The sequence below is a fragment of the Scyliorhinus canicula genome, chromosome 6, assembly GCF_902713615.1.
Source record: "Scyliorhinus canicula chromosome 6, sScyCan1.1, whole genome shotgun sequence".
NCBI lineage: Eukaryota > Metazoa > Chordata > Chondrichthyes > Carcharhiniformes > Scyliorhinidae > Scyliorhinus > Scyliorhinus canicula.
This window is the reverse complement of record NC_052151.1, coordinates 179644923-179657141: the sequence shown is the minus strand read 5'-3', so window position 1 is coordinate 179657141 and position 12219 is coordinate 179644923. Positions and strand designations below refer to the sequence as shown.

General features: G+C 49.8%; 1 protein-coding gene across 4 annotated transcripts in view; it reads right to left on the bottom strand.

Moving 5' to 3' along the window:
- The window catches only part of ero1b (endoplasmic reticulum oxidoreductase 1 beta), a 142439-nt gene that overhangs the window by 61923 nt on the left and 68297 nt on the right, over positions 1-12219 (bottom strand). The window lies entirely within an intron of this gene.

Genomic DNA, 12219 nt, shown 5'->3' with positions numbered 1-12219 from the left:
CCACGTATCCACCCTATACCTGTAACCCAACAACCCCCCCTTAACCTTACTTTTTATTAGGACACTACGGGCAATTTAGCATGGCCAATCCACCTAACCCGCACATCTTTGGACTGTGGGAGGAAACCGGAGCACCCGGAGGAAACCCACGCACACAGGGGGAGGACGTGCAGACTCCACACAGACAGTGACCCAGCCGGGAATCGAACCTGGGACCCTGGAGCTGTGAAGCATTTATGCTAACCACCATGCTACCCTGCTTACCCAATATATTGAGTAACCCTAGGAACTGCTTATAAACACAAGTAAAGAAATGCAGATAGTAGACAAAAGAATGTGCAAATAACTCAAAACACAAAAAAAGAAGGAAAACAATTTGGGTGGGGATGGTGGGCAATTAAGAGATGAATGGGAAAAATTGAAATCATATTTAAACAAAGTTAAGAAAACACTCTGGGTCTGTCAGGCCTGAAAAGAAAACAGGCTTGCACCAGAGACCCAGACCTCCTGTCTGCACTGTACTCTGACAAATGATCTCTGCCTCCACTTGCTGCTGTCCCCCCTCCCCACCAGACATATGACAGATTTACAACACATCATTAAAAGCCCCACCAATCAACAGAGACGAGGTCTGGAATCGATGTTCAAAATGCAATGCGTTCAGGAAAAATTATGAAAAACAGTTGAACGTATGCTGAATTCAACAATACAGCCTAGGAAGCAAAGGCAGAGGTTAGAGTAACATGAAGATGAGGATTTAAAATAGCAAGTCATAAGGAGGTCAGGGTCCTGCAGACCGATTAACAAGGTCACCAATTTAGTCGAAGATACAGAGCATATCAGTTCCTTCTTTAAAAAAAATATTTTTATTGGCATTTTCAATTTTATACACATTGTAGTTCATGTTTGATAACTATATACAGTGCAAAATATTTTCTTGCATCTATTTACAATTTGTCACTACTGATTTGGTGTGCTACCCCCCCCCCCCCCCCCCCCCCGCACGATGCTCTTCCTCTTCATTCCCGGGGGGGTGGGGTTGTTCCTCCACCACCGTGGTTCCCCTCCTTCCGAACCCTGCCAATTCCAGCCAAGTCTGTCTTGCGGATTGGGGGTGGTGGTGTGGGGGCCGGGGGGGGGGGGGGGGGGGGGGGGGGGGGGGGGGGAATTCCGCCAGGTCTGCCAGCTAGTCTGCAGCTGAGGATGGTGCTGCTGATCACCAGCCAAACAGGATTCTCCGGCGTGCAATTAGGGAAGCGAAAGCTAGGGCCCTCTTCCCCATGTGTAGCTCTGGCTACTCTGATACTCTGAAGATTGCCAAGTTTGGGCTTGGCTCCACCCTCACAAGCTTGGACATCGCCTCGGAGAAGGCAGTCCAGAACCCAGCAAGTTTGGGGCAGGCCCAAAACATGTGGGTGTGGTTGGCCAGGCCTCTCTGGCACCATTCACATTTGTCCCCCAGCTTCGGGAAGAACCTGTTCATTTGGTTCTGATCAGTTGTGCTCTGTGCATCCTTTGAACTGCATGAGGCCGAGCCTTGCACAGGAGGTAGTGGAGTTGGCCCTGCTCAGTGTTCTACTCCAGACTCCCCAACCCACCTCAGTTCATCCCTCCATTTCCATGTGGTCTCGTCTGGTGTCATTCGAGTAACTGTCCATATATTTTCCCCCAGAGAGTCCACCTTCCTTACTGTCTGAATGCATAGGGTCCTCTCCTGGTATGGTGTCTGGGGCCCTGGGGTATCCTACTGTCTCTTTGCGGATGAAGTCTTTTATTTCTAGGAGTTTCATTTCCTGTCCTGTCAGTAGTTCCCATTCCTCAGTCAGTTCGTTCAGCGTCGCTAATCTCTTTCCTATGTAGAAGTCCCCACCTGTCAACGTTCCCTAGTCCTGTCGCCATTTTCAAAAATGGTATCTAGCATGGTTGGTGGGAACCTGTGGTTTCCGCAGATGGGGGCCATCATGATCAGTCTGAAGTGCTGTCTTAGTTGGTTCCACATTTTCAGTGTGGCCGCTACCACTGGGCTGAATGAGTATTTTGTCGAGGGGGGTGGGAAAGCTGCTGCGGCTAGGGACTGGAGGGTTGTCCCCTTGCAGGAGGCCTCCTCCATCCGCACCCACTCAGAGTTGGGTTCATGTACCCATCCCCCATATCTAACCGCTGTCGCTGTCCAGTGGTAGTACTGAAGGTTTGGTCATGCCAGGCCACCCCTAAATTTTCTCCTTTGCAGTGTTGGTTTGGGGACTCTTGGATTCCCCCCCCCCCCCCCCCCCCCCCCACACACACACACACAAAGGTCATGATTAAGCTGTTCACGTTTCTGAAAGCGGCCTTGGGGGTGAAGATCGGTATGGATCTAAACAGGAAGAGGAACCTCGGCAGCACGTTCATTTTGATTGTCTGCACTCTCTCCGCTGGGGAGAGTGGGAGTGTGTCCCACCTCTGTAGGTCCTTTTTGATATCCTCCACAAGGCTAGTCAGGTTCCACTTGTGGATCTGTGTCCAGTCTTTGGCTATTTGGATCCCTGGTATCGTAATCTATTTTGGGCTATTTTAAAAGGGAGCCCCTCCAGCTCTGCCCCTCCTTCATTTGGGTTCACTGGGAAGTATTCAGAGCTGGTGGTGTTGGTTTGAATGCTCGCCTTGAGGTCGTTGTACAGGAGCTTCATCCAGGCGGTGAATCCTGCTCCTAGCCCAAACCGTTCCAGCACCTCGAGTCTGTCAAAGGCCTTTTCTGCGTCCAGGGAGATGATCACGTCTATGTCCAGGGAGATGCTCCCCTCTGATGTGTTCTCCCCATGGTGTGTGTGTGTGTGTGTGTGTGTGTGTGTGTGTGGAGGTTTGGGGTGTCGTTATTATATTCATCAACTGCCTGATGTTCAGTGAGCTGCCTACCCTTGACAAACCCCACCTGGTCCTCTGCGACCACCTCTGCTACACAGCCCTCCAGCCTTTTGGCCAGGAACGTTGCGAGTATTTTCACATCCACATTTAGCAGCAAAATGGGTCTACATGAGCCGCATTCCGTCGGGTCTTTATCTTTTTTGGATATCAATGAGATTGTGGCCTGCGCTAGTATAGGAGGCAAGGTGCCTTTGCCAGCGAGTCTGCGAACATGTCCCTTAGACGTGGGGCCAGGGACGGCGCAAACTTTTATAGACGTCCACTGGAAACCAGTGGGGTCCCGGCACCTCCCCCGCCTGCATGGAGCTTCATGGAGCGCCCCCACCTCCCCCCACCCCATATCAGATCACTTCTCACCATACTAATGAAAGGAGCAAACCCAAAATATCAAAATTAATTCTGTACGGAAATTGACCCAGCTATAATTTATTTCCATCATTTTTGGTTTCACTTCACTTTATGTACTTTACAGATGACTGTGCAATATTAACCTGATTTATGTGCTGTAATCCTTGCTTTTACACTGAGGGAGTACATTTTTTGGTACCCGTCTCCTTATTTATAGGTGAGCAGCGCTACTGCAGTGTGGGGGGTAGGTGTCTGGCATGGCATTATAAAGTCTTCATGGTGGGTGAAGAAAACCCTCTTAGAACTATTGGTGTTGTGCTTTAACTTTAGTTATTTGGGATTCAAGGAATCCGTGCTCATCTCCTATAAAGATAGTCATAATGTACCCTGGAGAAGACTGGGTCTTTTTCGTCCTCTGTAGTTGGCACCTCTGTTGGAGTGGTGGAAAATGTACTGGTGCATACCTGGGAGTGGCCAGTTAATCCTTGGCTAGTCTTTCTTGGGTTGCTTTTCTATAATTACTTGGCTACACAGGTAGTAACAGTGCTTACTTGACTCATGGAATGTACAGTGGGCATATCTTCCTGTTGTTAGGGTTTCTTTGCCGAGGGGAAAAAGGTAGAATCTTGTTGATGGCAGGGCCTAAGTTTCGCTCCTGGGGTGCCTAGAGATTGGGGGGGGGGTTGTTTGTTTTAAGGGGGTTGAGTTTCTTTAGGTTGTTGGCCCCTATTCCAGTGTGACACTGATCCTAGTATAGCTCTATTGAGTAGATTAGAGCAGTAGTAACTGCATTTATCCAGGTTGCGTTGTGTGCATGTTGGCGGTAAAGTAGGTCACCCTCCCCTTTGGGGGGCTTCTGGACTCTCCTTATTGAGATTTGGTTTTCCTGGGGTGGTATTATCCTGTTGGCTGCGGGGCCAGAATACAAGTCGGAGTGCTTCGGTTCAGCATTCTTGGAGTCATTTCTCGGTTGGAGAGGGGAGTAGGGAGCCCTCTTCAAAGTGGTTTTATCGAGGGACTTCCAGATGGTCCTCTTTCTCAAGGCTTGGGCACCCCCTTCTTATGGAAGTTATGCTGTTTTGTTCCTGGTATACTTTTTGTGAAAGTTACTAGATCATATCTGATGCGTATTGGTTAATCCTGGCGTTCCTTTTGGCGTTTCCTTTTTTAAATCTGGGTAGGTGAGGTGCTGATACAGCTCCGATTTGTTATATTTCATTATTTAAAAATTTTTTATTTTTTTATTTTTTTTATAAAGAGTACCCGATTGTCTGGATTCGCTGCGTCTAAATGGACAAATGAAAAATTTTAAAGAAAAATATTCATTAAAGAAGTGTTGAACTTCAAAATGCTTTTATTCCTTCTAACTCTTTCAGAGTAACTGTTAGTGTAAAACGCGCAGAACCAGAGTCCTTCCTTTTGATTTCCCTTTGTTCCCATTTCTTTTATTTTATCTTTTGTTTTTGGTTGGGGATAGCTAATTGAGATACACCTTCAAGTTGAGGAATTTAAAGTATGTCATGTTTTATATCTGGTAAAGGAAATCCCAGACTTTCTGGCACCCATAAGATTGGTGGGATTTGCTTCGATTGGTTGGCTGGCGGCCAATGGGCTGGTCAGGGACAGTGTTCTGCCTGGTTACAGACAGTGATTGGTTCCTGCCAGGTGGGGTTATTCCAGAGAATGTGCAGAAGAAAGGAAACATTCGAAGTAAGCTGTATTTTCTCTCTCTTATCTCTGCAAGTCTATAGTTGCAAGCTAAAGGATCTAACTGAAGGCCGAAACTGGGGAGAGAAACTAATTGGAAGATATCAATCTGAAATCAAAGATCCCTATCTTTTATCATTATTTCCTTCCCTCAGCATCACCTTTCCCCTCTTATGTGCGTGCACACATGTATATATGGGGCAAGTTAGAAAGGGGGTTTGGAAATTAGATCGTTAACCCATTGTATTATTGTCTACTCAATTCTAATTTCAGTTAAATAATAAAATGTGTGTGTTAAAATTTGCAAACCTGTTGGCTGTACTGACCAGTTAGTCAATCCTCATGTCAAAACAATCAAACAAAACATTAACTCTTTCATGGGATGTTTGTGTCACGGGCAAGGTCAGCATTTGTTGTGCATTCAGAATTATCATGAGGAGCCATATCTTGAAGCGTTGCTGCCCATCTGGTGTAGAGACACAGCCATTGTGCCTTTTGGTGAGGGGTTTTAGGGTTTTGATTCAGTGAAGGAACAGTGATATAGTTTCAAGTGAGGACGATGTACATCTTGAATGAGAACTGCAGATGATAGCACTCCTATATGTCTTCTGCCCTTGTTCTCATAGGTCGTAGTGAAAGATGCGGTCAAAGCGGCTTACTGAGCCAAGAAAGTGTTATCTTGTAGATGCTACGCACTACTGCCACTTTGCCGGTGACGGAAGAGTGATGTGTTTATGTTGGCGGATGGAGTCCCAGTCGAGCAAGCTGATTTGCCTGCGATGGTGTTGAGCTTAGAGTGTTGTTCGAGCTGTACTCAGTCAGGCATGGGGAGTATTCCATTACACTCTTAACGTGCCTGGTATATAATGGGAACAGGCGACAAGTTACTCACTTCACGATTCCCACTATCTTACCTGCTCTTGCAGCCACTGTATTTATATGGTTAGTCCATTAAATTTCCAGTCAATGGTAACCTTCAGGATGTTGACAATTGGGAACTCAGTAATGTCACGGGGGAGATGGTTGGAATCTCTCTTGCTACAGATGGTCATTTGCCACTTATTACCCCAAGCCCGAATGTTGTTCAGGTTTTGTTGCATGCAGGCACAGACTGTTTCATTATGTGAGATATTGAAAATGGCATTGAATACTGTGCAATCATCAGTGAACATCCCCAATCTGACCTTATGATAAAGGAAAAGTGATTGATGAAGAAGCTGAAGATGGTTGGGCCTAGGACACGACCTTGAGTAGCTCCTATGACTATGTTTGGGCCTGTCCTGCTTGACCCCCAACAATCACAACCATTTTGCTTTATGCTAGTTATGACTCCAGCCTGGGAAGACCTCCCCTACCGCTGATTCCCATTGACTTAATTTTGCTCGAGCTCCAATATGCCACGTTCAATCAAATCCTGTCTTGATGTCAATCGCAGTCACCCACCTCTGAATTCTGCTCTTCTGTCCATGTTGGACCAATGCTGTGAGATGATCAGGAGCTAAATGGCCCTGGCCGAATCTCAAGCAGAGCACTGGTGAGCAGGTCATTGCTGTGCATGTGCCACTTGATAGCACTCAACAAAATCTTCCATCACCATGCTAATGATGGAGTTATTTGGCAATTTTCCAATTGCCAGATTGATGCCTGTATTGGAAAATTTGGTTAGGAGTTTAGCTAGTTCTGGTGCACAAACTGAGAGGTTGTTAAGGCATTGAGTGCCTTCAGCAGTTTCTTTTCTCACGTGGAGTGAATCAAATTGGCTAAAGACTAGATCTGTGATGCTGGGCACCTCAACAAAAGATGGAACTGGATCGTCCACTTGGCACTTCTGGCTGAAGATGATTGTAAATATGACAGTCTTGTCTTTTGCACTGATATACTGGGCTCCACCAGCTTGGAAAATGGAGATATATGTGGAACCCTCCTCTGGTTAGTTTTTCGACCACCATTCAAGACTGATGTGACAGGACTGCAGAGCTTTGGTCTCAAGTTGGCTGTGGGACTGCTAGCCTATCGCATGCCACTTCTGCTATTTAACATGTATATAGTCCCACATTGCATCTTTAACAGGCTGTCACCTCATTTTTAGGCAAACCTGGTGCTGTTCCTGGCATGCTCTACTACGCTCCTCGTTTAGCCAAGGTTGATCTTCTGCCTAGGTGGCAATGGCAGAGTAAGGAATGCTGGGATATGACATTAGAGATTATAGTTGGATACTATTCCATTGCTTTTTAAAAATATAAATTTGGAGTACCCAATTTTTTTCCCTCCCAATTAAGGGGCAATTTAGCGTGGCCAATCCACCTACCCACGGGCTGGTTTAGCACACTGGGCTAAATCGCTGGCTTTTAAAGCAGACCAGGGCAAGCCAGCAGCACGGTTCAATTCCCGTACCAGCCTCCCCGAACAGGCGCCGGAATGTGGCGACTAGGGGCATTTCACAGTAACTTCATTGAAGTCTACTTGTGACAATAAGCAATTTTCATTTCATTTCATCTTTGGGTTGTCAGGGTGAAACCCACGCAGATGAGGACGTGCAAACACCGCACGGACAGTAACCCAGGGTCAGGATCAAACCCAGGTCCTCAGTGCGTAGGCAGCAGTGCTAACCACTGCACCACCATGCTGCCCTACTATTCCATTGCTGCTGATGGCGGAGTGCCTCATGGATGCCCAGATTTGAACTACTACATCTGTTCTGAATCTACACTTTTGACTACGCTGATGGGGCTTGACAGCAAAACACGGTGTCCTCTAGTGCGAGCATGGGTCTTCACCTCCAGAAGGACTGTGTGGTGGGTACTCACAGACAAATGCATCTGTGACGGGTAGTTTGTTGAACGAAGACAACTGATTTTTCTTCTTGTTGATTCTTCATCTGCTACAGGCTAACCCTAACCCTTTCAGGACTCAGCCAGTAGTGGTGCTACTGAGGTACTCTTGCATTGTAGTTCCTCACTGAGTACATTCTGTGCCCTTGCTATCCTCGGTGCTTCCTCCAAGTGGTGTTACATAGAAAATAGGAACAAGAGGAGGCCATTTGGCCAAATGCTCCACCATTCTATCTATCTATGTAATTCATTATGATCATGGCTGATCATCCAACTCAATAGCCTCATCCCGCTCTCCCCCCTTTGATCCCCTTTGTCCCAAGTGCTATATCTAACTGCTTTTTTAAAATATACAATGCTTTGACCTAAACTACTTCCTGTGGTAACGAATTCCACAGGCTCACCACACAATGGATGAAGATATCTCTGTCCTAAATGGTTTACCCTGTATCTTCAGACTGTGACTCCTGGTTCTAGACATCCTCCTTTCATCGCCCCTTTTAGAATTGTCTAGTCCTGTTAGAATTTTACAGTTTTCTAGGAGATCCCTCCCCATTCTTCTGAAGTCCAGCGAATACAAACCTTTTTAAAAAAATAATTTTTATTGGAATATTTTACAGAAAATATGACAACAATGAAATGCAACAAAATAACCCCATAATAACTGTAAGACCCCCAAGACCGTATCAACGCATGTATCACATCCCCCCCACCCCCCAAACCCAGTAAACAAGAGAACTTAAAATAAATTTAAATTAAATAAACAAACATAGTCATTCCCCCGCCCCCCGGGTTACTGCTGCTGTCCCAGTACCCTATCGTTGAGCCAGAAAGTCGAGGAAAGGTTGCCACCGCCTAAAGAACCCTTGTACCGATCCTCTCAGGGCGAATTTGACCTTCTCTAGCTTAATAAAATCCGCCATGTCATTGATCAGGTCTCCACGCTTGTGGGTCTCGCATCCTTCCACTGTACCAAGATCCTTCGTCGGGCTACTAGGGACGCAAAGGCCAGGACACCGGCCTCTTTCGCCTCCTGCACTACCGGCTCCACCCCAACCCCAAAAATCGCGAGTCCCCAGCCTGGCTTGACCCTGGATCCTACCACCCTCGACACCGTCCTCGCCACCCCCTTCCAGAACTCCTCCAGTGCCGGGCATGCCCAGAACATATGGGCATGGTTCGCTGGACTCCCCGAACACCTGACACACCTGTCTTCGCCCCCAAAGAACCTACTCATCCTAGACCCGGACATGTGGGCTCGGTGCAGCACCTTGAATTGGATGAGGCTAAGCCGCGCACATGAGGAGGAAGCGTTAACCCTCTCCAGGGCATCAGTCCATGTCCCGTCTTCGATCTGTTCCCCCTCCCATTTAGCTTTCAGCTCCTCTACTGACACCTCCTCCACCTCCTGCATTACCTTGTAGATATCAGATATCTTCCCTTCTCCGACCCAGACCCCCGAAAGCACCCTGTCGCTCACCCCCCTCGCGGGAAGCAAAGGGAATCCCTCCACCTGCCGTCTAGCAAATGCCTTTACCTGCAGATACCTGAACATGTTCCCCGGGGGCAGCCCAAATTTCTCCTCCAACTCCCCCAGGCTCGCAAACCTCCCATCAATGAACAGGTCCCTCAGCTGTCTGATGCCCGCTGTGCCAACCCTGGAATCCCCCATCAATGTTCCCCGGGACGAACCGATGGTTCCCCCTTAACGGAGCCTCCATCGAGCCCCCCATCCATCGAGCCCCCCACTTCTCCCCTATGTCGCCTCCACTGCGATACCCGATGTTCCTCCCCACCCCGCACCAGACCCCTCCACCTCCCTGACTCCCTCAACACCATAGCCAGAGGTTCAATCGCCAATGCAAAGAGCAAGGGGTACAGGGGGCACCCCTGCCTGGTCCCACGGTAGAGCCTAAAGTACTCCGATCTCCTTCCTTTGGTAACTACACTCGCCATCGGAGTCGCGTAGAGCAACCCCACCCATTTGATGAACCCCTCCCCGAATCCAAACCGCTCCAGCACCTCCCACAGGTACCCCCACTCAACTCTATCAAACGCTTTCTCTGCATCCAGCGCCACCACTATCTCTGCCTCCCCCTCCACCGCCAGCATCATAATAACATTTAGCAATCTCCGCACATTCGTGTTGAGCTGCCGTCCCATGACAAATCCTGTCTGATCTTCGTGTATCACCCCTGGCACACAGTCCTCTATCCTGGTGGCCAGGATCTTCGCCAGCAACTTAGCGTCAACATTGAGGAGCGAGATAGGCCTGTATGATCCACACTGCAAGGGGTCCTTATCCAGCTTCAGGATCAGAGAGATCAGCGCCCGCGACATCGTCGGGGGCAAAGCCCCCCCTCCCATGCCTCATTGAAGGCTCGCACCAACAGGGGACCCACCAGATCCGCATACTTTTTATAAAATTCCACCGGGAACCCATCTGGCCCCGGCGCCTTACCTGACTGCATTTGACCAATCCCCCTGACTAGCTCCTCCAACTCTATCGGCGCCCCCAGCCCCTCTACCAGCTCCTCTTGAACCTTTGGGAAACATAGCCTGTTCAAGAAGTGCTCCATCCCCCCCCCTCCCAATCGGAGGCTCCGACCGGTACAGTTCCTCGTAGAAGTCCCTAAAGACCTCATTCACCTCTGCCCCCTTCTGCACTACATTCCCACCCTTATCCGTCACTCCACCCATTGCCCTAGCCACATCTCGCCTACGGAGCTGATGCGCCAACATCCTGCTCGCCTTCTCCCCATACTCATGTACCTCCGCGTACCTCCTATCCACATCCAGGAGCTCCCCCACCAGTCTCTCACTCTCCCTCCTTTCCCTATGGGCCCGGATGGAGATCAGCTCCCCCCCCGGATCACTGCTTTCAGAGCCTCCCAGACCATCCCCACCCGGACCTCCCCCGTGTCGTTGGTATCAAGATACCCCTCAATACTTCCCCGGACCCTCCTACACACCTCATCAGCCAGCATCCCCACATCCAGGCGCCATAGCGGGCGCTGGTCCCGCGCCTCCCCCATCTCCAGATCAACCCAGTGCGGAGCATGGTCTGCAATTGCTATGGCCGAATACTCGGCATCCTGCACCTTCGGGATCAATCCCCTGCTCAGGACAAAAAAATGCTATTCGGGAATAAACCCTCTGGACATGAGAGAAAAAGGAATACTCCCGCGCCCTCGGCCTCCCAAACCTCCAGGGATCCACCCCTCCCATCTGGTCCATAAACCCCCTCAGCACTTTGGCTGCCCCCGGTCTCCTACCCGTCCTTGAACTGGACCGGTCCAGTGGGGGATCCAGCACTGTGTTAAAGTCTCCCCCCATGATCAGGCCCCCTGCCTCCAGGTCCGGAATGCGGCCCAACAAGCGCCTCATGAAGCCAGCATCATCCCAATTCGGGGCATATACATTAACCAGCACCACCTTCTCTCCCTGCAGCCTAACCTTCACCATAATATATTTGCCCTCCTTGTCCGACACCACCTCAGCCGTCACCCTCTTCCCCACCAGAATCGCCCTCCCCCGGTTCTTCGCGTCCAATCCAGAGTGAAAAACCTGCCCCACCCACCCCTTCCTCAGACGAACCTGGTCCGCCACCTTCAAGTGGGTCTCCTGGAGCATAGCCACGTCCGCCTTCAGATGAGAAAATACCCTAGTTCTCTGAACCGGCCCATTCAGCCCCCTCACGTTTCAGGTGATCAGCCGGATCAGAGGGCAACCCGCCCCCCCTTCCCCGCCGGCTAGCCATAGCTTATCGACTGCTCGCCCCAGGCCAGCACGCCCCGTCCGACCTGTTCCCCGTGGCGATAACGCCTCTCCTCTACCCCCCCGGCCCACACCAGCTCCTTCCTGGCCATTCCAGCAGCAACCCGGTATCCCCCCCACCCTAGGACCCCTCCTAGCCGCGACGCACTTTTCATGGTACTTCCATGAGTCAGCTGACTTCTGCTGACCCCGGCAGCTCCTGCCAAAACCCGTCCCCTCCCGGCATGGGGTCATCCCCCTCTTGCCACACCTCCTTGGCACCACTTCAGCGTGGGAAAAAAACCCAGTAGAGGCCACGCCCCCACCACCAGCTCCACCCCCCCCTGCCCCGCAGCGCGGGAAACCAGAGGAAAGCCCGCGCTTTCATACTGCCACACCCCACCCTTCTGACGCAGCTCCCCAAAATCCAGTTTCACCCCAACCCCCATACAGAAGAGAAAATAAAAAACACAAACCCCCAACATTCCCCACATAACCCAAAACCATACCCAACAGACAGACCCACCCGGAAACAAAGCAAAAAAAAAAAAAACCAGCATAAAAAACACATGTCAAAATTACAAAACAGCAAAAACAGCAACGACCATAGTGTGCCCCCAGACCCTAGTTCGAGTCTAGCTTCTCCGCCTGTACAAAGGCCCACGCCTCCTCC